At 47.7% G+C, this 24,300-nt stretch overlaps 1 protein-coding gene and 1 non-coding gene across 6 annotated transcripts in view; one reads left to right on the top strand and one right to left on the bottom strand.

The window, feature by feature from the left end:
• Positions 1-24,300, top strand: part of LOC135911612 (uncharacterized) — a 567,380-nt gene that overhangs the window by 269,433 nt on the left and 273,647 nt on the right. The window lies entirely within an intron of this gene.
• Positions 15,785-15,856, bottom strand: TRNAT-CGU (transfer RNA threonine (anticodon CGU)). The gene has a single exon. It is a non-coding gene; the product is annotated as a tRNA-Thr (tRNA).

Here is a 24,300-nt window from a genome sequence, read left to right as displayed (position 1 = left end):
TATATATACATTATGACTAGACGTTTTTCCACTTGTCACAATTTTTGCGTTAAATGACGGTCCGGTAACTCTAAACTCTAGGTGAAATACTGGCAAGGGTCAGAGTGCCCTAAATAATTTACCATGTTTATCACTTTTGTTTCCGTGGGTAGTTGCGGTTTCGGTTCGCGTGAGATAGATGCGTCGTGACATTATGATACAGTGGCTCGCTCCGTTCTTGCGATTGCTACCGCTGCCTCGTGCGGACGCAGCCATTAAGAAAAACGCACAGCGCCGCGTCATTACTTTTTTTTTTTTAATAGCCATCCGTCATCACATCTGTAGCCTTATTGCTACGGGCCGTCGGCAAATCTTGCTCTCGAGAGTCTCTGGCGTGACCATAATGTCGATGACGCCAGGTCGGGCGCTTCGTGACCGAAAAAAAAGAAGAAAAAAAAAGAAAGACGTCGTATCCCACGCAGATGTGAAGTGAGCAAAGCTCCTTTTGATGTTCTCTGAAATGTATTCACTTCAGTTTTGCTTCACTTCCGCTGCAGCTAAACTCTCGTCGCTCACGTACGTGCTGTCCACTCTGGTGCCATTCTACTGACTTAATTCTTTCACCGCACTTGACGGATTCTATATCCTGCTTCTGTAGTCGACCTAATTTTTAAGTTTTCTGTTGCCGACCTTTCTTTTTTAATTTCTCCGAACCTCAACGCTCCTCGATTGGGGGTTAGTCTCCCGACCCCCGCCACCCCTGAACCCCATCAAGGACATAACAAAGTTTTATCTCTCTCTCTCTCGATCATTGCACGCTCTGATTCAGTTTTGTTCGCTTAACTTCTCTCTGTCTCTGCGCGCAGGGCTGCATTTGATGCCAACTTTTGCGCCTAACCTGTATATCTGGCATTCAATTTTCGTTGGCCGATTTCTTCGATTCTGGGCTCTTGTTCTGCTTGATCTGTTCGGGCGCCTGCCCAGTGGCGCGTAGCCATTCTGTGCGATTGACCGAGGATGTTCACGTGCCGAGTGACTACATACCCAGTGGCAACACACCCAGTTTTCAACATACCCAGTGGCAAGGTACCCAGTGGCAACATAACCAGTGGCAACATAGCCAGTGGCAACATACCCAGTGGCAACATACCCAGTGGCAACATACTCAGTGGCAAGATACCCAGTGGCAACATACCCAGTATCAAGATACCTAGTGGGAAGATACTCAGTGGCAACATACCCAGTGGCAACATACCCAGTGGCAGCATACCCAGTGACTACATACCCAGTGGCACCATACCCAGTGACCCAAGTTGTTATCTAATTGGCAAAATGGCAGCAGCCAACAGCCGACAGAAGCAAAGTGGGGGAAACGAATCAAACGAGGCTCCGCTTTAGAAATGGTTTATAAGTGCTTAGCAACCCTAATACAATGCGTAGTTGTAATCCTTTTCCGGAGGACAAACGTCGGGCAGGGCTTCTGCAAATGTGAAATTACGTGTCACTATTCCTTGAAGCCTGAGACGCTTCTTTGCATCCACAATCTTTCCACGGTCCCCTTTATAGCAGAATGAGGCAGATCTAGCAATTTTGTTCCACAGGCCATGCCCGCCGAAACAAGAGGCAGCCCCCACCACAGTAGGATAAGACCGCCCGCAGCCAACGACAACACAAACCTCTGGCCTTCGAGAGTTATCATCGTGGGGCCGACGACTGCGCCTTCTTCGTGTAAATAAACGTACCCTACGTTACTGCCCTTTCAAAGTGGCCTGCAGGCGGCCACTGTCAAGAATGGCGAGCTGCGAAAGAAGATTGCCACACAGTTACGACAGGGCGACACGACGCGCACCTCTCCCTCTCCGTCGCTGCAGCTGGGAGGCGTTCAAAGAAGCGGCCTTTGCGCTGGAATCCGCCGCCTTCCACCCGCCCCATCGACATTGTGACGGAACTAGTTCGCCGTGTGTGAACAATGATTCCGGAGTTCCCCAACGCGGAGCTGATTTGACACGCATGGACAAGCTGCCGTGGGGACAACGTATTTTGGTGCGTCTCACGCTTCGGCACCCCGCCAACGCCGTCGTCGGGCATCAGAGCGCGGTTGCCTTTGTGTCTGTAAACTGACCTGCAGAGCAGCGGCGAGTTGGTGATGAGTAAACGAACAGTCGCCGCGTCGTAGGACCGGCGGATCGAGTGTATAAAAACTGTGGTTGTGCGAATGCTGAGGAAACTTCTCTTGAGCAGTCATGTTAGACTGAGTCACTTCTCTCATGCAGTCATGTTGGACTGTTACTCTTTTTCTCAAGCAGTCATGTTAGACTGATTTAATTTCTGTAAATAAACCCTTTTTCCTCGTTCTCGATGAGAAACAGTTCTTCACTTCATCAACGATCTCAGCGTAAATAAGTTGGACGACGGCATGGGCCAGCTACCTTCGAATTCATGCCGTACTCCAATCTTGGCAAAGGACCACGGACGATGGGATTGAGCCCCCAATCCTGACAACTGGCTGACAGCGGTGAGATGGACTTTGCGACATGGTGCTGTATCTGCGGTGAGTGCTTGGTTTTTGCTTTGACTCTCTAGGCTTCATTTTGTGGTTGTTCTGTTTAGAACAGTAGGGAAGCTAGATTGTTGTGTGTTAGCTAGGTTGTGTTTTCCTAGCTAGATTTAGAGAGCAGAATCAAGGCAGTAAAGCAGCAGTCATGGAGTTAAGGACACTGCTGAGAGACGAGTTGTTGATTGTTGGTGAGGAACTGGGCCTAGATGTACGCAAGGAAATGCTCAAATCGGAATTATTGGAGCTAATTTCCAATCAGGCCAGTGAGGAAGATATTGAAATGGGAATGGAACTTCTCAAAAAGAGAGAGAAACGGGAAAGAGAAAGAGAAGAACGGGAAAGAGAAAGAGAAAAGCGAGAGAGAGAGGAACGCGATAAAGATCGCGAGTTTCAGTTAAGGAAAATGCAACTTCAACTTGAAAGCAAACGTTTGGAGTTGCCTCAAGGAAGTGAAGGCGCTCTGGGACGATCAAGTGAGGCAGAATCGTACCGCATGGACAGGCTATTAAAGCCATTTGAGGTCGGGACCGACATAGGCTTGTTCCTAAGCAATTTTGAAAGGACTTGCGAGAAGATGAACTTCGGTCCGAGTACATGGCCACAGCGGTTGCTGTCTATGTTGCCGTGTGAGGCGGCAGAAGTAATCGCCAGATTGAGTGCGCAGGATGCATACGATTATGCAAAAGTTAAGGCTAGTTTCCTGAAGAAATACCGCCTTTCAGCCGATGCTTTTCGGCAAAGGTTTAGGAGCACAGGCAAGAAAGATAGCGAGGGCTATCCGGAGTTTGCATATAGCTTAAAGGCCAACCTAATCGAGTGGCTTAAAAGCGCGGAAGCGTACGACAGCAGAGACATGATCATTGAATGCATGTGTCTAGAGCAGTTTTACAAAACCATCCCCCAAGCTGTGAAACTGTGGGTGCAAGGCAGAGGTAAGGAAGGAAGGAAGGAAAAAGTGGAGAAGGAAGGCAGGGAGGTTAACCAGTTTCGCTTAACCGGTTGGCTACCCTACACATGGGAGCGGGATGGGGGAGATGAAAGATGGGAGGAGAGAGAGAGAGAGAGCACATAACACAGCGAACACATCGTCAGTTACAGTCCGTCACTCTTGCGCAGTACGCGATATCACTGTCACAGCCGCTTGTCCAAGCCCGTATCCTTCAAAAACCGAAGTAGTCCCTTCGTCGCCTTCAGCTGCGATGTCTTCTGTCGGCGATGTGTGAGAATGGTTGTAACTGACAATGGTCTATTGTCCAGGTGCGCTAGAACAGATGCCATGGACTGTCTCTGAACATTATATTCAGGACAGTCGCACAGAATGTGTTCCAGCGTCTCCTCGCAAAGACAGGCATTGCAGAGAGCGTTATCGGCCATTCCAATGCGAAACGAGTAGGATTTCGTGAAGGCCACCCCTAGCCATAAGCGATAAAGCAGGGTGGCCTCACTTCGGCGGAGTCCAGTTGGCATACAGAGACGCATCAATGAGGGCAGGTCGTGTTGATGATTGCTGCGGTTGGTCTGGCTGCTTGGTGTGCACCATAGAGAGAGCGTGATCTCCCGTGCAAGCACTTGAAGTCTGCTGGCTGCGTCGGACCGCGAATGTGGTATGGCCTCTTCCTGTGTGTCTTCAAGAGCTGTCCGAGCGGCTTTATCAGCGTCTTCATTTCCTATGACGCCGCAGTGACTTGGCAGCCACTGAAACGTCACGTGATGTCCTTTCTCATGTGATGTATGAAGCAGGCATCTAATATCGAGCACGAGCTGTTCGAATGGCCCGCGACGCAGAGCTGATAGCACAGATTGGAGGGCTGCCTTTGAGTCACTGAAAATTGACCATTGTCGAGGTGGTTCGCGATTGACGAAACTAAGAGCAGCGCGAAGAGCAGCTAGTTCCGCAGATGTAGATGTCGTTGGGTGGTCAGTCCTAAAGCTGATGGTAATACCTCTTGCTGGGACGACCACAGCACCGGACGAACACTGGATGTTTGTGGAACCATCTGTATAAATATGTGCACTCTCCGCGTACCTCTCGTGCAGTAGAAGCAGAGACAGTTGTTTGAGCACAGGCGACGACAGCTCAGACTTTTTCCCAATTCCTGGTACGCTGAGATGGACTGTGGGGCTGACAAGGCACCAAGGGGGTATCGGTGGCTTAGATGGAGCGGTGAAGCCGAGGGAAGTTTGTCGTTGTACTTGGTGATAGTTTTCGAGAATGATGCTTGGTGCCTGTCTGAAGGTAGTGTTGCAAGGTGGTGATAGGGGGCACGTGCAAAATGTCTTATATGCGTTCTCAGGGCTTCCACCGTGATGTGAGTTTGCATTGGATGGTCCCGAGCAATCGCAATAGTTGCCTCAGTTGACGTGCATCTGGGCAAACCAAGACAAACTCTGAGTGCTTGAGCTTGTGCTGCCTGCAGAACACGAATATTTGTCTTGCAGGTGTTGGTCAGTACAAGACAGAGGTAATGTAAACACTGTGGAAAGGGCGGCTGAATTAGCCGAAGAGTACGCAACCCGTAGAAAGTTGAACGCCGAGGAGAGAAACTGGGACGGTCGAAATGAACCGCGGAAACCATTTCCGTTCAAAAAGGGTGCGCAAACTAGACGATCAGAGCCTGTAGACATGGCGGAAAAGCCCGCAGAAAAGAGCGAGGAGAAACTTAACGGAGAAACCGCACAAAAAGAACAGAAAAGAAAATTCGAATCTGTTAGACCAATTCGCTGTTACAAATGCCACAAACTGGGACATATAGCTGTAAACTGCGAGAAGTCTAGCGTAGTTTTTTCCTACGTGGAGGAAAAAGATGAGAATATGGAACTTTTAAGTCCATATCTCCACGACCTGCAAGTTAATGGAAAACCATGCCGAGTGCTAAGAGACAGTGCCGCCACGCTGGACATTGTCCATCCGTCTTACGTGATGGTAGATGACTTCACCGGAGAAGTAGCATGGATAAAACAGGTTGTAGAAGAACACAGCGTGTGTCTGCCCATGGCCAAAGTCAAAATCAGTGGACCATTCGGGGAGCTAGAGACTGAGGCTGCAGTTTCCAAATTTTTGTCACTGCAGTATCCCTACATCTTTTCGAATCGTTCGAATCAGTTACTGCGTGACAGAGGGCATAGTACAGGCATTGACCAGAGGCCAAGCTCGTAAGATCGCGGCGCTTTCGGCTGAAAATGCTCAAGCTCCTCCAGCGGAAGCAGAAAAGGGGATAACTTCAATACCCGAATCCGAGCTAGGCCCGAGGGACAAAAGAACAGTTGAGGAGAGCCTGCCAGCTGACCAGCTCAATGAGAGCGTAGCACTAGAGTGTCAGAGTTCTAGCCTGAAGGAAGAGCAAGCAGACGCGCTCACAAGCGAGACAGGGTCGTTATTATCACCGGCCTCAAAGAACTTTGATCAACTCTTACGCGTGGATAGAGAGTCACTGGCAGCTGAGCAAAAGAATGATGAGAGCCTACCTAAATTACGTGACACAGCTAAAGAAGGCATTGCTAGGCGCAACGTAACGATACATGAGAGAGGAGGATTGTTGTATCGGCATTACAGAGATCGAAAGGGTAGGATTTTAGATCAGTTAGTCATACCTACTAAGTATAGGGAGGACCTTTTGAGTCTTTGTCATGGAAATGGGTGGTCCGGCCACCTAGGCATAAACAAATCAAAGGAAAGATTGCTTATGGAATACTACTGGCCTGGCTGTTTCAAAGATGTAGAAAACTTTGTAAGATCATGCGACGCCTGCCAGCGTTCTGGTAAACCAGGAGAGACATGGAAAGCTCCACTGAAGGTAGTCCCCTTAATAACAGAGCCTTTCAGACGGCTTGTAATAGACACGGTAGGGCCTCTTCCAAAACCAAAATCAGGCTACAGGTACTTGTTTACCCTGCTGTGTCCGGCTACGAAGTTTCCAGAAGCAATCCCTTTGAAAGAGCTCAGCTCCACCGAAGTAGTAGACGCGCTTTTGAGAGTGTTTGCACGAGTTCGGTTTCCAGCCGAAATTCAGGCAGACCAAGGGTCAGTATTCACGAGCGCACTGACTTCCACATTCTTGCAAAAGTGCGGGGTAAAGTTAATACACAGTTCTGTCTATCACCCTCAGTCAAACAGTGTAGAGAGGTGGCATTCGGTGTTTAAGCGAGTTTTGCGTGCGCTATGTTACGAGCACAAGGAGGACTGGGAGAACTGTCTGCCGGCAACTTTGTTTGCTTTGCGAACAGTTCCACAGGAGGCGACAGGGTTCTCACCAGCAGAACTAGTGTATGGGAGGACACTCCGGTCTCCACTGAGAATGTTAAGAGAGATGTGGGAGGAAAGAGGGGAGAGTCCAACCGTGGTTGAATACGTGCTAAATTTACTGGAACGGCTAAGCGCAACCCAAGAACTAGTCGGAAAGAACATGGCACTAGCTCAAAAGAACGCCAAATTCTATTACGACAGGAATGCGAGGCTTCGTACGTTTAACGCCGGAGACCAGGTAATGATCCTCAAACCTTCAAGAAAGAACAAGCTTGAAGTTCACTGGGACGGGCCCGTTAAAGTGTTGCACAAACTTTCACAAACTAACTATGCTTTGAGAATGCCCGGTCGCAGGAAGGAAGTGAGGATATATCACTGTAATTTGATGAAGCCGTATGTAGAGCGGAGCGGAGTCGTTAACTATACTGTCAAAGAGCCGGATGGCATTGGTACCAAGCTTAAGGAGTATAGGGCAACCTCCAACTCTGAAATCGGCCTAGAAGAAGTAGTAGAACACTCGGTAAGCTCGCATGCTCTAAGACCCGAGCAGCTAGATGAGCTAAAAGGGGTGTTAGGGGAATATCTCGACAGATTCAGCGATCGGCCGGGTAGAACCGAACTGATAACGCATGAAATTGAGCTGACCTCTACCGAACCAGTAAGATCAAAACCTTACAGGGTGTCTCCAAGACAGAGAGAGATTATGGAGGCAGAGATACAGCGCATGCTAGAGTTGGGAGTTATTGAGCCCGCTGAGAGTGACTACACGTCACCGCTAATACTCGTAGAAACCCCTAACAAGGACCCTCGTCCGTGTGTTGACTACAGGAAGTTAAATGCCATCACTAGGGATCAGCTGTACCCGATACCCAACATTGAGGAACGAATTGAAAGAGTTAGCGCTGCTAAATACATTTCAACTATAGATCTCGTGCGGGGGTACTGGCAAGTTCCCCTTTCAGAAAGTGCCAGCCGCTATGCCGCATTCATCTCGCCTGTAGGCACTTTTCGCCCTCTCGCACTCAGCTTCGGGCTGAAGAACGCGCCGTTTAGCTTCTCTAAGTTAATGGATATTGTCCTAAAAGACTTGCAGGAGTTCGCCTTACCTTATCTAGATGATGTGGCCATTTTTTCGGACAGCTGGGAACAACACGTATCGCACCTCAAACAGGTGTTCTCACGGTTGAGGGAAGCCGGCTTAACGATGAAAGCGGAAAAGTGTAGGTTTGGTTGTTCGCAGGTTACTTATCTGGGCCATGTTGTCGGTCAGGGCATGAGACGGCCGGCTGAGCTGAAAATAGCTACGATTGGAGAATTTTCTCAGCCGCGCACGAAAACGGACCTTCGTTCATTTTTGGGACTTGTGGGGTACTATCAACGGTACATTCCGAATTACTCGCAATTGGCAAGTCCATTAACAGACGCCCTCCGAAAGGGAGCACCGAGTAACGTACACTGGGATAAGGACAAAGAGAACGCTTTCCAAAGTTTGAAAACGCTATTGGTTTCTCGCCCTGTGCTTCGCGCGCCAGACTACACAAAGGAATTCATAGTTCAATGCGACGCAAGCGACAGAGGTATGGGCGTGGTACTTAGTCAGGTCGGCGACGATAACGAGGAGCATCCTATCCTCTACGCCAGCCGTAAACTAAATGTAAGAGAGGAAGCCTACAGCGCTTCAGAGGAGGAATGCGCTTGTTTGGTTTGGGCCGCCCAGAAGTTGTCGTGTTACTTGTACGGAGCGAAGTTCATCTTCGAGACCGACCACTGTCCTCTGACGTGGCTCAATCAAATGTCACACAAAAACGGCCGCTTGCTCCGATGGAGCCTCACTCTCCAAGAGTACAACTTCTCCGTTAGATATAAGAAGGGAAAGTTGCATAGCAATGCGGATGGTTTGAGCAGGCTAATTTGAATTCTGCGTTTGAGGGTCCCGCCTAAATTTTAGGGTTACTAGTGTTAGCTTTTCTTTAGGCGAAGAAAATCCCCTCTCATTCAGCAGAGTGCCCTCCATTAATTGCTGAATTTGTCAGCAGGAATTTGCTTCAGAAATTGGCATAGTGAAATGTAGCATTTTTTTTTTGTTTCTGCACTTATGTTGTTGTTGTTTTTTTGAAGCCTAGCGAGTCTAAAGTGAGAGCCAATGCACGTCATCTCGGCGCAGAGCCGTGTTGTGGGGTTCATTTTGCAGTTGCCTGTCCTTGTTGGATGTTTTGGGGCGGTGACATCAATGCACAAGTGGTCGCTGCGAGCCAAGACATCAATCCCCCCCCCCCCCCTGACCAGCAGCCGTTCTCTTCCTGCCTAGCGGTTGTCAGCGCTAGACAGTCGATACTTTCCGGGCCATGGAGGCGCTGTCAAGAATGGCGAGCTGCGAAAGAAGATTGCCACACAGTTACGACAGGGCGACACGACGCGCACCTCTCCCTCTCCGTCGCTGCAGCTGGGAGGCGTTCAAAGAAGCGGCCTTTGCGCTGGAATCCACCGCCTTCCACCCGCCCCATCGACATTGTGACGGAACTAGTTCGGCGTGTGTGAACAATGATTCCGGAGTTCCCCAACGCGGAGCTGATTTGATACGCATGGACAAGCTGCCGTGGGGACAACGTATTTTGGTGCGTCTCACGCTTCGGCACCCCGCCAACGCCGTCGTCGGGCATCAGAGCGCGGTTGCCTTTGTGTCTGTAAACTGACCTGCAGAGCAGCTGCGAGTTGGTGATGAGTAAACGAACAGTCGCCGCGTCGTAGGACCGGCGGATCGAGTGTATAAAAACTGTGGTTGTGCGAATGCTGAGGAAACTTCTCTTGAGCAGTCATGTTAGACTGAGTCACTTCTCTCATGCAGTCATGTTGGACTGTTACTCTTTTTCTCAAGCAGTCATGTTAGACTGATTTAATTTCTGTAAATAAACCCTTTTTCCTCGTTCTCGATGAGAAACAGTTCTTCACTTCATCAACGATCTCAGCGTAAATAAGTTGGACGACGGCATGGGCCAGCTACCTTCGAATTCATGCCGTACTCCAATCTTGGCAAAGGACCACGGACGATGGGATTGAGCCCCCAATCCTGACACCACGTGATCGAAGCGGAGGCTTGTATACCGCGGAAAAGAGAAGAAATTCACTCAGCGTGGAACTTACTTCTTCTAGAAGAACCAAGCACAGCCGCGCCGGAAGGAAAGCGGAACACGGAAAGAAACGGGAACATCAGTGACCGCAACACGTTTCCTTAGGCGCCTGCTGTAGGCAGACACTCCGGGGGTCCCCGCTGGGGAACTGGCTAATCTCGTAAAGCCGTGCTCGCCTGTTCCGACTTCGCCGAGCGATTCCAAATCTGTACTCTCTCTCTCCGTTTCTCTTTGCTGCCTCTGCCTTTCAATCGGTTTTGCTCTTGTGACATACGTCGGCGCCTAATTGCTTTCTGTTTTTTTTTTCGTACCTGTTTCCTTTAGTGTTTCCCTCGGGTCCTTGCGTGTATTGGAGGGCGGAAATCAGCGTGGCGGCTCTGACGCCTTAGATACACGCGGGATTCCTTCGCACCTTCCCTGCATAGCTCTCACTTGACAAGAGAAAAGAGGATGCTTGCTTGCTTGCTTTTATGCGTTGTTCCTTCGTTTGAGTCCTTCTTTCGATTAGTCTGTATTTTATTCGTTCATGCTTCCCTTCTATGATTTACTCTTTACTTCATTCATTTATTATTTCTCTGTTGCGAATTCGTTCCTCTTTTTATTCGTTCGTTCGTTCCTTCGCAAAACTCTATGGCTACATGCTGCTGCGCTGCTGAGCACGGAGGCACGGGTTCCGCATCGGGCCCCAGTGTTTCCTTCGGACGTTAAATTCCGTGAATCAAACAATGAACCAACACGCAAACACACGCGCATCGTGTATTTTATCGCTGTCTCCTCATCGCGTCAAACGTTGTACATCGCTGCCCGAATAATCAACGCGCCGCTAAAGACTCTGCGTGGCGCTCATCAGCGAGTTGCTTCTCTGAGGACGAAGTTCGCATAATCTTGTTGTTGTTGTTCTTCTTCTTCTTGTTCTTCTTCTTGTTGTTCCTCTTCTTGTTTGTTTTTGTTATTGTTATTGTTGCTGCTGTTGTTGCCTCAACAAAATGCTTATGTTGCTGTTGACTCTCGTATTTTTCTTCTTTGTTCTCTTTTCCTCCGCTGCATATTTAACAACACTTGATTGCTTGAACTTCTCGAACAGCGTACGCGCGCTGACTCACAGCGGCATACGGCTGGCACTGCAAATCTCCATTCGTAATTTTTTTTCTTCAGTTTGCTTGTTATCTTGAGTCTTGAGGGTACCTGATACGAGCGCTTCCGCTTACCGCTTCAAGATGCATGCGGCGGTTTGAACCGCTGCGTGGAACACCGCCGCGGCTTTCTTGGGAATAATCGAGCGATCGCGCTACCTCGAGCGAACCGTTTCGGAGAAACCAGACGGAGGATCGAGTTGGAGGAGGTGCAACAAAGTTAGTGAGGCGGAGAGATAATAAATTAAGAACTTCGCTCGCAGGTTTTCGAAGCTCAGGTTGAGCAGTGCTGCTGAAGGCGTCTGGCCCTTAATACATATCTTGCCTGTTTCGTTTGGTTTCTTCGTTGCGATTGGGCGTCCCCGCTGCTCGGTTTCCCAATTCTCCCTCCGATTTTTTTTTGTTATTGTTGTTGTTTACCCTGCACGGTGTTTTACTTTCTTGGCGTCCTGGGCGGGCGTCGGAAGCTGTGGTTTGCCTCTATCCCGTTATTTTCGATGTTTGTTTTTATTATTTCAGTAGAAACTGTGTGGACACTCCAGGCGCATTTATGCCGTCGGCGTAGCCGTGAGGTCCCGCATAAGGTCCAACGGCGATCAAACCATCGCCACGCGCCGTATGGTGCATGTGCGAGCGAAAGCGTCTGATGGTGAGCCGGCGAACGCGGTTCAATCTCGCATGCATGCGCGAGCGAGGAACGCGGCCCGGATGCGTGCCCTCTCCTGTGGCGCCCGAGGCAGAGGGGTGAGGTGAGGGAGGAGGGGCGTTCTTCTCCGGCACCTGCTAGGGTGCCTCGATGTCCTCCTCGCCCGCCGCTCCGTACAGAGTGGAGACAACCGCGGCGTCTACTGCGGCGTCGGCCGCGCGAATTACGGACGCAGTAGTAGACACCTCTAGCGGACGCCGCAGGGCGCTCCTGTGTCTTGAAAGCGATCTGCAACGTGGCCAAAGTGCGCGACCGCGCACTTCGATGTTTGCAGAGTGCGCGTACTGCCAGTACCTTCGTGTGCGCTGTGCTTTCGACGTTTCGTTCGCGCGGAAGCGAGATATGCATGAAGCTCAGTACGCTTGCTGCTGCCGCGATTCCTCCCTCCAGAATTGTGACAGCGAGTTAAGTTGACATCGAGAGAGGTGTGTTCATGTTTACCTGTGCATGCATGACACCGGCCTGGTTAATTTAGTTGAAACACGTCTGTGGGCTAGTTGGGTTTGAATCCATGATAGAATGTGTAAGCGCGACTGAACAAGGACGTAAGAAGCAGACACACAAAGATAGCGCTGTCTCTGTGTCTCTGTTTCTTCCTACGTCCTCGTTCAGTTACACTTACACATTCTATAATTATTGATATAGTTAGGAAACGAATGTTTAGAATTTTATACGGTCACTAAACTGCTATCCTTACTTCATACAACTATCCACTAATTTGCTGGCGCAATCGGTGCTTCGCCTTTCGGGCGAAACTTCGACTTTTGTTATTTGTGTTTTTTTTTACTCGTTCCCGACTGGCGTTCTTTTTCTCTTGTATAACATCCGCTTTCGGATGATAGTGGCGTGGCTCCTGCGAAAGCTTCCCGAGAAATTAGCTTGCGCTTGCTTCAGCCTCTCCGGCTAGGATGAGCTGATTGCGAAACAAGCATCCGGTGGGCCCACATTCCTTCTTTTTTTTTTCTCTCTTTCGCTCTCTTTTTGTTTCGACCTAGGGTGTCTTTGAAGAGCTTGCGTGATGTTTATCGTTTCTCTGAAAGTTTTGCGAGTTTCCGAAGAAAGTTCTGCGTTGTTTTTCTTGGCGTGTTCCCCATCGCGTTTCCGCGAACTTAAATGTGTACGCTAAAAAAGTTGTGCCTAACAAAAAACGAAAGCGTTGTCCGGTTGCTGCTCTTTACTGTAAACATGCCCGGTTTTGATGTTTCATTTTCTTTTAATTTAGGCACGCCAATACGACCTGCGCGCTCCTCTCTAACTCGGTTTATATATATATATATATATATATATATATATATATATATATATATATATATATATATATATATATATATATATACATTGTGTGTGTTTGTGTGTATAGGGTGTGTTTACTTGACATACTGCAGCCGTATAAGAAACCTAGAAAAAGTTGAAACGCGCGAAAGAGAACGCAAAAGTGGGGGCAAAAACGTATTATATACATTATAAAAGCAAGGTGTCAAACATACAGCTCATAAAGTCCAACACACACAAAGAAACGGAGAACGCGTGTAGGAAGTGACAAAATGTTAACCATCGCCGACTTACTTAAAAGAAAGGGTAGCCTATCGCCGTCATAGGCCCGTGTTTTTGTGATGTGCGTCAGCACAACTCGTACATCTTCTTCCTGTCCGCGACCAACTGTCTTGCGCACCAAGAGCAAGCAGCTACCTTTTCGCAGGAGCTTTGTATTGTGTATAATTAACCTCTCGGCCGTGATTAATCGCGAGAGAAAAAAATTCAGCCATTCCACCCTGTGAAGGTGGTTGCCCAGCGAAGCTGCTATGGTGGTACAAATTATGTTGGTATAAAGTTCTCTTGGTTTGTCACTATACATATAATCATGTATATGCCATTTATGCGAAATACAAAGAAATATCGGGCGCGCACTACGTCACTCCTACGTCGTACATACACAGAGCTACCGCCGAAGGGTGTTGTCGATGCAGCTGCGACGGGGCGCTGTTTAGACGCAGGTGGCCGTTAAACCGAGCTCCGACCAGAGCGGCGATATGCGTTGACTTGGGCGCAGTCTAAAGGACTGCATGAAGCAGAACACGTTTTGTTTGTAATTTTCGATTGAGCATACTTCCTGGTTAATTAGCTGAATGAAACTTAGAAGGACTCGAGTTTTATTCTAGCGGACAAACATGAGGCTGCCCGTTTCCCCCCGTAGAAGCCCATGTATTGACAGCAGACGGTAATCCCACAATATTTACAACTCCACTGTGAACTACGTAATTATGAAAAGTAAATCAAACTCGGCGTAATGTTAGAGTCGTCTTAGTGGCTAATTGTCATGTGATTTGTTTCGGGCTAGTTTCGATAAAACAAGACAGTGACAGTGACAAGAACTTTATTGGAGTGTTCTGATCGAGGGACCTTATTCGGCTCCCCAATCAAGTATGTAGCTCCGCCTACGACGGGACCGGGAGGTGGTGACTCTCCGCGACAAGAGGTACAGCCGTTTCCTGTTCCCATATTCCCGCCATGTATTCCCGTGTATTGACCACAAACGGGAGTTCCGTAAGGTTTGCAACTTCACTGTGCACTAGCTAATTATGACAAGTAATTGGAACTGGGCGCAATGACAGAGTCGTCTTAGCGGCCAATTTCAACATGATCTTTTTTCCTAGATACCTGTATTAGATTGAGAGCTACAGATCATTCGCGATAAAGTTGGCTTTGCCGCAAGGCGTTTTCTTTTCGACGCCAAGATTTTTACGGAGGGTAGCCATAGACAGCTCCGCTGTACAAGAAATGTGCTTCATGCGCTGGAAGCCGCTCACCACAACGCTTGCGCACGGCATGTGCTTAACGCCAGTTAAATTACAACCTACCGCAAGCGGCGCTGTTTGTTTAATGTGCACACCCCCTGAAAAAAAAAAATCGGACTGACAGATATTTTGGATGTTTCGGAGCTCCATACGACACGCGTTTCGTACGTTCAAGGATCATGTTTAGCGAGTATGAAGAATGGGATGAAAGGAGGGGGGGGGGGGGTGCAGCGCTGTGATGCTTTGCAAACAGATCGTTAGCCTGTGAAGTACTCGCTGCTCTTTTCCGTTTAAAATGACCTGGCCTGGTGATGGGTCCTTTAAACGAGAAAACGTGCTTGTTTCTCGATACCATCGAGATAAGTGCGCAGTCAAACATTGTGTTGCTGGTATCGCTCATCACTTCTCTGCGCGGCTCAAAGCTTTCGTGACCTTTGAAGCTATGACGTGAAATCAATCCCTTCTTTCCAGCGGTCGTTTGTGAACGCGGTACCGTAATGCCTTCGAGAATTCTTGGAAACTGAAACTCAATAGCGCAGACAGGTCGAAAGTTTTCTCGTCTCTTCTCGAGTTTCACTTATTCTAGGATATTATATATTCGGTCTGGCAGCATCGGTAAGCTGCACTTTTTTACCAGACTCTAAAGTTATGTATATATCACTGCGTTACTCTGTGAAAGGAAAAAAAATAGAAGCATTAGTTTTCCAAACATTTAACGAGACTCGTCAGTACTCGTTAGAACGCGAGGTTTGATGTGTTGTTTTGGATCATAGGGCTGACAACCTGTACACCTCTGTATCGACTATCACTGCTAGACTGCCGGAATACAAAAGCTTATAAAGCAAATAAATTTTATTTCTCCAGCATTCGCTTTGTCGAGGAACTGCTTTAGGATTTTTTTAAAACCTACACAAAAATTTAACAGATTCGGAGAATTTAACCGTGCGCTCGAATGGCACGCACTCTACCACTATGTTATGGAAACGCGACGCGGTCATTATTTTTATTATCTTCGTGGATCACTAACTCACTGACTCGGCAGATCGAGATTGTCCGCAGTTCAGCTATACATGATTCATTCCTACTGCAGCTTTACTTGAACCTACCGCACATATATATATATATATCATGAGAAGCCAACAAACAATGACACCAGGGACAACATTGGAGAAATTACCTGTAATTACTAATTGAATTAAAGAAATGATAAATTAATGGATATGAAAGCTATGAAAAAACAACATGCCACAGGTGGGGAATGAACCCACGTCTTCGCATCACGTGTGCGATGCTCTACCATTTGAGCTACCGCGGCGCCGTTCTCCCATCCACTTTCTTGGATATTTATGTTTTACTACTGGAACTAACCCTGGGAGTGTTAGCCAGCGCCACCGCTCACAAACGTTGGCGGCGGATGTGGAAATCCTTTCTGCCGCAGGCGTCACGAGCACGTGGTGTTTTTAAGTGAAGGCAACCGGTCAATGCACCCACACATACTACCTTGAAGGCATCAATGTTGCCGGATTCGAGACCCTCGGTATTTAATGAACGAGAAGTGTTACCCGAGGGGCCCGATTTTTATTAACCATATCATAAGAAGCCAAAAAACAGCGACAGCAAGGACAATATAGGGGAAATTACTTGTGCTCACTAATTGCGTTCAAGAAATTGTAAATTTCTTTATCTTTAAGCTACAAATAAACTTTCGTTTCAACTTGTTTTATAGCCTTGCACAGATGCCAGAATCAGAACCAGCTGGCCTCGCGCATTCAATGATTCCTCTGCGGCCCTTCCCATATTGCTTATATTTTGCTAACAATGGCTTTTCAAAAATCTACATTCGTCGTCTTCCCTCGTGTCTTGCATTGACTACGTCGGCAGCGACAATGAAAACTCCCCCGATGTGCGCGCTAAGCTGGGGGCGGGAAGGAGGGGGGGAGGGGGGCGCATACTGTACCGTACGGGCATTTCACGCACAATATTGTCGTTCTCAGCATCCGGGTCCTCTGCGAAGCGCAGCACTGCATCCTCTCATTGTTACTCGTACTTGAAGACGCTCCTACTTGAGGCTAACGAAAAGCGGCACACATAGACCGTGGGGGATTTATTTCGCATAAACGTCCTATAACGGGTCGTCGCTGTCGAGACATACAAGCGCCGTTTCAATTGGTCGGCCCACAAGTGAAGGAGCGTTAACAAGAGGAAACAAATATTCAGCTGGAAGGCTTAAATGGGAAGGCTTACAAAAATATTATGCGGTTTTACGTGCCAAAACCACTTTCTGATTATGAGACACGCCGTAGTGGAGGACTCCGGAAATTTCGACCGTGCACCTGGGGTTCGTTAATGTGCACTTAAATCTAAATTGGAAGGTTTTGCTTGAAGTATGTAAGACATCGAGTGAGTGAGTGAGTGAGTGAGTGAGTGAGTGAGTGAGTGAGTGAGTGAGTGAGTGAGTGAGTGAGTGAGTGAGTGAGTGAGTGAGTGAGTGAGTGAGTGAGTGAGTGAGTGAGTGAGTGAGTGAGTGAGTGAGTGAGTGAGTGAGTGAGTGAGTGAGTGAGTGAGTGAGTGAGTGAGTGAGTGAGTGAGTGAGTGAGTGAGTGAGTGAGTGAGTGAGTGAGTGAGTGAGTGAGTGAGTGAGTGAGTGAGTGAGTGAGTGAGTGAGTGAGTGAGTGAGTGAGTGAGTGAGTGAGTGAGTGAGTGAGTGAGTGAGTGAGTGAGTGAGTGAGTGAGTGAGTGAGTGAGTGAGTGAGTGAGTGAGTGAGTGAGTGAGTGAGTGAGTGAGTGAGTGATATTGGGTCCAGCAAAACGCGTACCCGGCCAATCCCAAGACGGGACCGACAGGTCTATAGCGGAATCTGCACGTACTGAACCAGAGCGAGCGGCAAAAGTGAAGCTCAGCCTGCCTGCCCGATCGCGGGCGCGCTGGACGGCCAGGATTTGGTCTTCAAAGACGGGACTTCGCAGGAGCGCGTCCCACTCTTCCTTGGTGAACTTCGGGCCCAACGACCCGCACTCCCAAAGCATGTGAGACCAAGTAGCAGCCTCGCCACAGGCCACGCAAGAACAATTCGGGTAAATCTCGTAAAATCTCAGGATGTATGCTGTTAAAGGGGGACTCCGGATTTTGGTAGGAGTTAGTTTGCAAGAGTCTTGGAATGAGGCGGCGGGAACATTCTTCTCTCTAAGCACAAGAATTTAGTAATTTCATTGCGCGTGGTAGGAGCGGCTCTTTGTCCGGGGAGAAACTCGCCCGATTCGAGGGCAGCGTGGTCGGTAAAGCCACGCGCAGCCTCGTGGGCAGACTCGTTGAGATTCAGAGGAACCCCCTCAATCGCCCCGAGAGTTCATCTCTTCATTTTCCATTTGTACGTATCGTCACCATAAAGTGCGTCGTACTCTCTCACTTTCTTCGGAAGGCTTGTTAATAAAGTAATAAAAATGTAAATGTACATCTGAAGAACGAGCGACAGGTAGTTGAAAAATTGAAGACGTTGCCTTGTTGAAATATCGGTCATGCGCTTATGGAGCAACCATAAGCGTGCTCGTATGGGTTGCGCTCTTTTATTGGTCACAAAACTCTGCGTTGAGGTCAACGCGCCGAACGGTCTTTCGATTATTGTCGGTTTACCGTCGAAAAACAATAAAAAAGCGCCTGCACTGTGGAATAATCGATAAGCGGCAAACCAGAAGTGTGTGTGGGCGCTGCGCCTTCACAAATGTACGCCTGGAGATTTCCGTTAATGTGCCAGGCAGTGCACGCACTTTCAAACTAATTCGGATTCTAACCTACTGCCGTATTCGCGTCTGTGTCACCAGAACGTGATGGCATCCATCTGCTGGAAAGCATATTCGTAAAGACGACAGAAGCAGGATATTGCAGTGTCAACGAGGGCATCAATGAGGCCCTCTGGTGTGGTTCTCGGCCTACCAAATTGTACAACACTTCGCGATTTGCTTCAAGGCCTTCGCGCGGGAAACTTCTTGAGATGCGTAAAGAGCAAGTCTTTTTTTTTTTTTTGCCTAAGAAGCGTGGGCTCATATCTCTCGACTCTTTTTTTTTTTTGTTTTATCTCGCTATCCTCGTTGAGCTCCCCCTGAAGAAGATGGATCTCTTTCGCTATCACTCGAGTACCCGGTCTACACTGTCGCAGTAACGAAATGAAGAAAAGTAAGATACCCATCCGGTATTTGCTTCCCGGGTAAGTAAAGTTTCTTGACTTCCGACTCGTGAAACTGAACTTCAGCCTTCTCGTTCTTTTTCCTCAAAAGCACACTAGCGACGCCTTCTTTCGCACCCTTGGCGAGGCTGCCATGTGAACATTAAACTCACAAAAAATGTTCTGTGAAAGATTTGTTGATTTTTTTTTTCGCTGGTCCATGCTGTCCGAGTTGACGCCGGACCTAACGAGCCTGTCTATTGGGCGAACGCGCAACCTTCATCAACGCATATCAATAGTATGCGCCTCTTTAGTTATCTGCGGCCATCTGCTGCTGAACACAAGGCCGAAGGTTCGATTACCAATCTCAGCGTCCTCAATTAAAGGAATTAAGCGTGTCACGCAGATTTATTGTCTTCAATCGCTTGTTTTTTTTTTGTTAAGGTTGAGCATTTCATTTTATCCGCGACTTTTGAACCGTCGTCTGCTGTTACACATAAAGGAAATCCTCTGGCTCCTCTTGACAGCAGTATGGAATTCTTAAGGTCATTGCGTGTTTACTATAAAACAACTCATTCTTATCCGGCCGTACACACCGGCCTTTTTATTTCTACGTAGCAACACGTTCATCTCTTCTATAAACATGACTCTTATGCCTTGCAGTGAACACGGCTGCTGTGAAAAATGAATAAGTAAGGTAATCAATATATCAATCAATGAATTACTCAATCACCCATCAATTAATCAATCAGTACAACTAACAGCACTTGCTTGCGCATAAAAAATATCCAATTAATCATTGTCGTCATCGTCAGTCTGCTAAGTTCAAGCGCTTATGAGTAGGAGCATACGAATATCCGAAACCTTCGAATAACGCGCCGAATATTCTCCTATTCGATTCGGTCTTCGAATCGAATAGTCGCTGTTCATAAATGCGAATATTAAAGCGCTATGCTTGCGAGGAAGCTGTACTTGCTTGCTTCTAAAGCTCCATTTGTGTTTTTAACGAACAGTGTTTCACAACGTACCATGTAATGACAGAAACTTGTAAACTTTAAAAATACTAGGATGTGAACCTCGTCCTATATTGATTTATTTATATTCAATTCATTGTTCGTAAACTATTCCATATTGGATTCGCTTCTCGCACTAGTCTATATGGATTCGATCCGGTCTCAGAAATAACTATTCGCACGCAACTCTTCTTATGCGTCATGCTTCGGTTTTTCTTTCTACCCAGTATTTAATTATTTATTATTTGGTAAGCTAGCTGTCCAAGTCGCATGACACTGACGTTTTCCTTGTCGTCGAAGTGATGTAATTGCTGGCATCCGAGTGCCATTTCCCTCTCGACCAAGCCTTTCAGTCTTGCAACTTTGCGTCCTGTCAGCTTCCGCCAACTTTCTCTGTTCGCCCGTCACTCTGTCGCTTCCGCATCCTACAGATTTAATAGGCAATGCGTGGTTGATGTCATCCAGTTGGCTTGGAGCTCTTGAAGTGTAATAATGAAAAAATAGAAATATCAAAACGGGAAAGGGATGCAGGAAGTGAAGCGTGTGGCGTGGCCTAATTAGATTTATTTTTTATTTTATTTTCTTTTTCTGTTGTGCGATGTTCGTTTTCGCCGCAGCGCCTTCTCGCGTTTGAGCGAGCGTTATAAATCAAATCGAAGTTTGCTTTGTGGATTGAAACTTGTGAGACAGGTTAACAATGATACATAGCAGCAAAAACAGAATACAATCGAGACTCGAAGTTCCAGTCCCCATTCCCGCACATAGTTTTGCGCATCTTGCGTTTCTTTTTCTACTTTCTTTATTTCCTTTCTTTCTCCCTCTCTCTTTCTCTCTCTCTCTTTCGCACATGCGTGCGTCCTTTTTCGTAAAGCACTACTAATATGGTAGAAAATGCCAGTATATAACTATCCACGCTTTTGGCAAGAAAGCGACGTTCGCTCACCTGAGCCAACCTGCCGCGACATAGTACATCGTTTTTCTTCCATCAGTTTCGTTAGCTACATTGCTTCCCTCCTCCTTATTATTATTGTTTTTTCCTTTTACATTGCCAACTTTGTTGCTTGCATCATCCCTTCGCGCCTGCCCCTCGCCCTGGTCAGAACACGAAATCTTCCGCGACCGTTCGAGGCCGTTTCTGATTATCCTGTCGTCTTCGGGCGCCGGAGTTCCTGAACGCAATCACCGCGGCGTTCTTTCAAGATGAATGGCGGTGTGCTCTCGTTGTTGCAGCTGCGAGTGTGTGTCTCACGTGTACCTCCTTTTTCTTCTTTTCGTTGTTTTCTTTTTTTTCTCAGCACAGAGAAACACGAAAATAAAATGACATTAACGTTTCCACGTGCCGTAATACTTCACGTTTTCTGCTGTGCAGCGTACGATTCTGAAAGCGCCGCCGCCGACGACGATGACGATAAGAATACGGGAGCACAGTTTTCAAGCATCCTTAATATACGTTTTCAGTTTCGTTTGGAAAACGTAGCCCATAGCTAACAGATGTAGCAAAAGACAGGACGCCCTCCAGGTCTCGGACCAGGACTGTCGTCTGCAGGGGGAGGACTCCGCGATACGCGTGAAACCGTCGACGTGGTGACAAGGCCTTCGCGCTAGTCAGCCGCTGACACGCGTAACTTCGAGACTACTGCAAGCAACTTCGCCATCTGCCAGTTGTGAACGAAACTGGCCTTTTGTTTTTGGAAATGTTCGTGGCAGACTCGCAAGTACACGTGTTCGAAAAACTCATCTACGCCGCGCGGTCAAATTTGAATGTGGAAGCAGCCGCGACCGAATGTAATGCGAGTGCTTCCAACGAGAATTACTCGTACACTGAATGACCTTCTTTTTCTTTTTTATCTGTTGTCACGTTACCAATCTGTTAGTTAGAATAGCGTGTATTTGAGGATATTATTTTTTTATTGTTGGAATAATAAATATAACCTATCTTTAATGGAGTGCCAATCTTTTCTCACACTTTTCAGAATTTCTTGAAGAAAGCAAACATAAAAAGAAAACGCTTTTTTTTCCTCCAGCGCAAAATATACGCAAATTCCGCAGCCCTAGTTGTTAAATGTGTGGTTTAGTGGTGCAAAAGCGGGTAAGGCTATGCTGCGCCCTAGTTGTGAAAAGCATATTCAAAATGCTGGAGCCAGGTTCAGAAGAATAGGAAACGTCATTTTTTTTTTTTTTTTTGAGCGGCCAGTGTGGCCAGTGAGCGGCCAGTGGCTCGTTGTGCAGTTAAAGAAGCTATGATGATTGCGCTGTTTATGGCCATTGTTAATTAACGCGTGATATGGAATAGGCAGGGGGGGGGGGGGGCAGGCACCGCGTTGCCGAAAGGAAGTTACAGGTGAAGTAATCGTCGTCGTCGTCATATTTGTTGTTTTTCGAGTGACAATAAAAATTTGCGCTTACTGCGTTTTGAACACCATTTGAAGTTTTCTTCCGGTTAATCATTTTATCTGGACCGCACTTTAATAATAATAATAATAATAATAATAATAATAATAATAATAATAATAATAATAATAATAATAATAATAATAATGTCGCTGAGTTAATTATACGCGTGTTGCTGCCAAGCGAATTTTCAGATCGGGTTTCCTTTTTTCCAAAAACCTACATTGCCTGTCCATTATACTGATGGTCTACACTCACTTACTGATTCATTTCTTCCTTTTTCTTTCTTTGCCTTATTTCTTTCTGGCTTTCTAGTTTGATGGCTCATCCCGATGTTCGCGCAGCAGCGGTGGCATGATCGCTGTCGATCTCGCACCAGAAAGTCCCCCCCCCCCCCCTCCCTTGTCGTGTCGTTACTTCCGCTTCTCTGCAATGCGGGTGCGTCAGGCCGAGAAGCCCAAGCAGTGGACAGCCTCTTTATATTCCGCGTTCCTTTTTCTTTCTCTCCCTCTTTCTTTGTTGCGTGGCGACACGCCATGGCTTTTCTTGCTTAGGCTCGGGCGCGCTTCAATGAAGGAGTAACGCGGAGATGGTTCTCTGCGCGCAGCAGAAAGGGGAGAAAGGTTAGAGGAGGCGGGATGGTGTCGTATGAACAAACACGGTGTCGATGCCGCCAAGGCGCTGGCTTCTCTGCAGTGCGTGGCGTGTCGCAACAAGCATAAAAAGCCGTCCCTCGGGTGCCCAGGCTGACACGCGCGCAGGCGTGTCAAGAGTGGCGAAACGCTGCGCTGCTAATGCACTTACTTTTTGCTTTTCCATCGTAGAGTGCCAAATGGCGGAAACAAAGCTCCTTCGGCCGACCTCTCTACTTTTCTCGCATTCCTTTCTTCTTCTTTTTCCCCGCTTTTACTTAATTTCTTCTAGTTTGCACCCCTTGTCGTCACCGTTGTCACGTGTCGAGGCTGGCAGCCTTGTTGCGTTCGTTATTTATGCTGGGAATGTGGTTTGCTCAGTCTCGTCGCTCTTTCGTTTGATCCGTGTGGTTTCGTGTTGGTTAGTTTCGTTAGGTTGACGGGAAAGTGAGAGAGAGCAAGAGCGTCGGCGCATCGGGTCGCCTGTTTGAAGGGCGCGTGTCGCGAGAAATTAAATAGAGCTTGTTCGGTGACGGGAGGAAGGACTACACTATACACCGCCGACAACGTATACCGCGGCCTCTCTCGACGCGGTCACGCGAACTGTTTCTGCTGAAGAAGAGCAGACGGCACGCAGACGGCCATTAGCACTCGGCGCTCCCTGGTGGCCTCCTTCCGCGTAATGCATATGCGAACAGTGATGTTTAGCTTCGCTGATCTGATGAGAGTCTGGCGCTTTCGGGCTGCACGTACGCTCGATGAAATTAGGTTCCGCGGGGTCTCGCGTGCCAAGGTCACGCCTTATAGTAGGAGACAGCGGATTAATTTTGGCTCCCTGGGGTTCTTCAAATTGCACCTGTAATCGAAGTACGTGAGCGTTGTTTCCATTTCGCCCACATCGACATCCAACCCTCGAGCTTACCAGCGCAACGCCTTAGCCATTGAGTTATACCGCAGCGGGTACAATGTACTGTGTCCTTATACTTCGTTGGTTATTCCCGGACTGTGCTGATATCGTATTTATTTTAATCTACGCCGACAGTTTCGCATGGTTTCGTTTCTGGCTGTGTTCCAATACTCGCCGTAGGCGGGAAGGTAGACGGCTAAGTAAACCGCGGCCATCTTAAGTATCGTTTCAGTTCTGACGAAGCCGGCAAGCGAGAGAGAGAGCTTCGCGAGGACAGAACCGAAGTTAAAAAAAACACGATGCAGGCTATTTTTTACCTCCAATTAAACAATATGGCGGATGAGAAGAAGGCTTAGAATACGGCGGGAATGTCGTCTACTCGCAAGAAAACATAGTCACGCTTTCTTACGCGCTTAATGGAAGCGCCGTTGGGTTTTTCACAGGTTTGCGCATGCAAAGAGTGAAAACGCAGAGATATGTGCGTTTCGTAGTTTTCTTTTTCTTTTTTATTTATTTATGTATTTATTCATTGGTAGTGATGTCATTGATCTTATGCTGCTAATCACTAAGGTCGCGCACTCGAATCCCCGCCGTGGATGGCCGCATTACGATGGTAGTTGACTGTATATAAAGGCGACATTCTACCGCCCGTCATG

The sequence above is a fragment of the Dermacentor albipictus genome, chromosome 5 (genome assembly GCF_038994185.2).
Source record: "Dermacentor albipictus isolate Rhodes 1998 colony chromosome 5, USDA_Dalb.pri_finalv2, whole genome shotgun sequence".
Taxonomy (NCBI): Eukaryota; Metazoa; Arthropoda; class Arachnida; order Ixodida; family Ixodidae; genus Dermacentor; species Dermacentor albipictus.
This window is presented reverse-complemented; position numbering and strand designations above follow the sequence as displayed.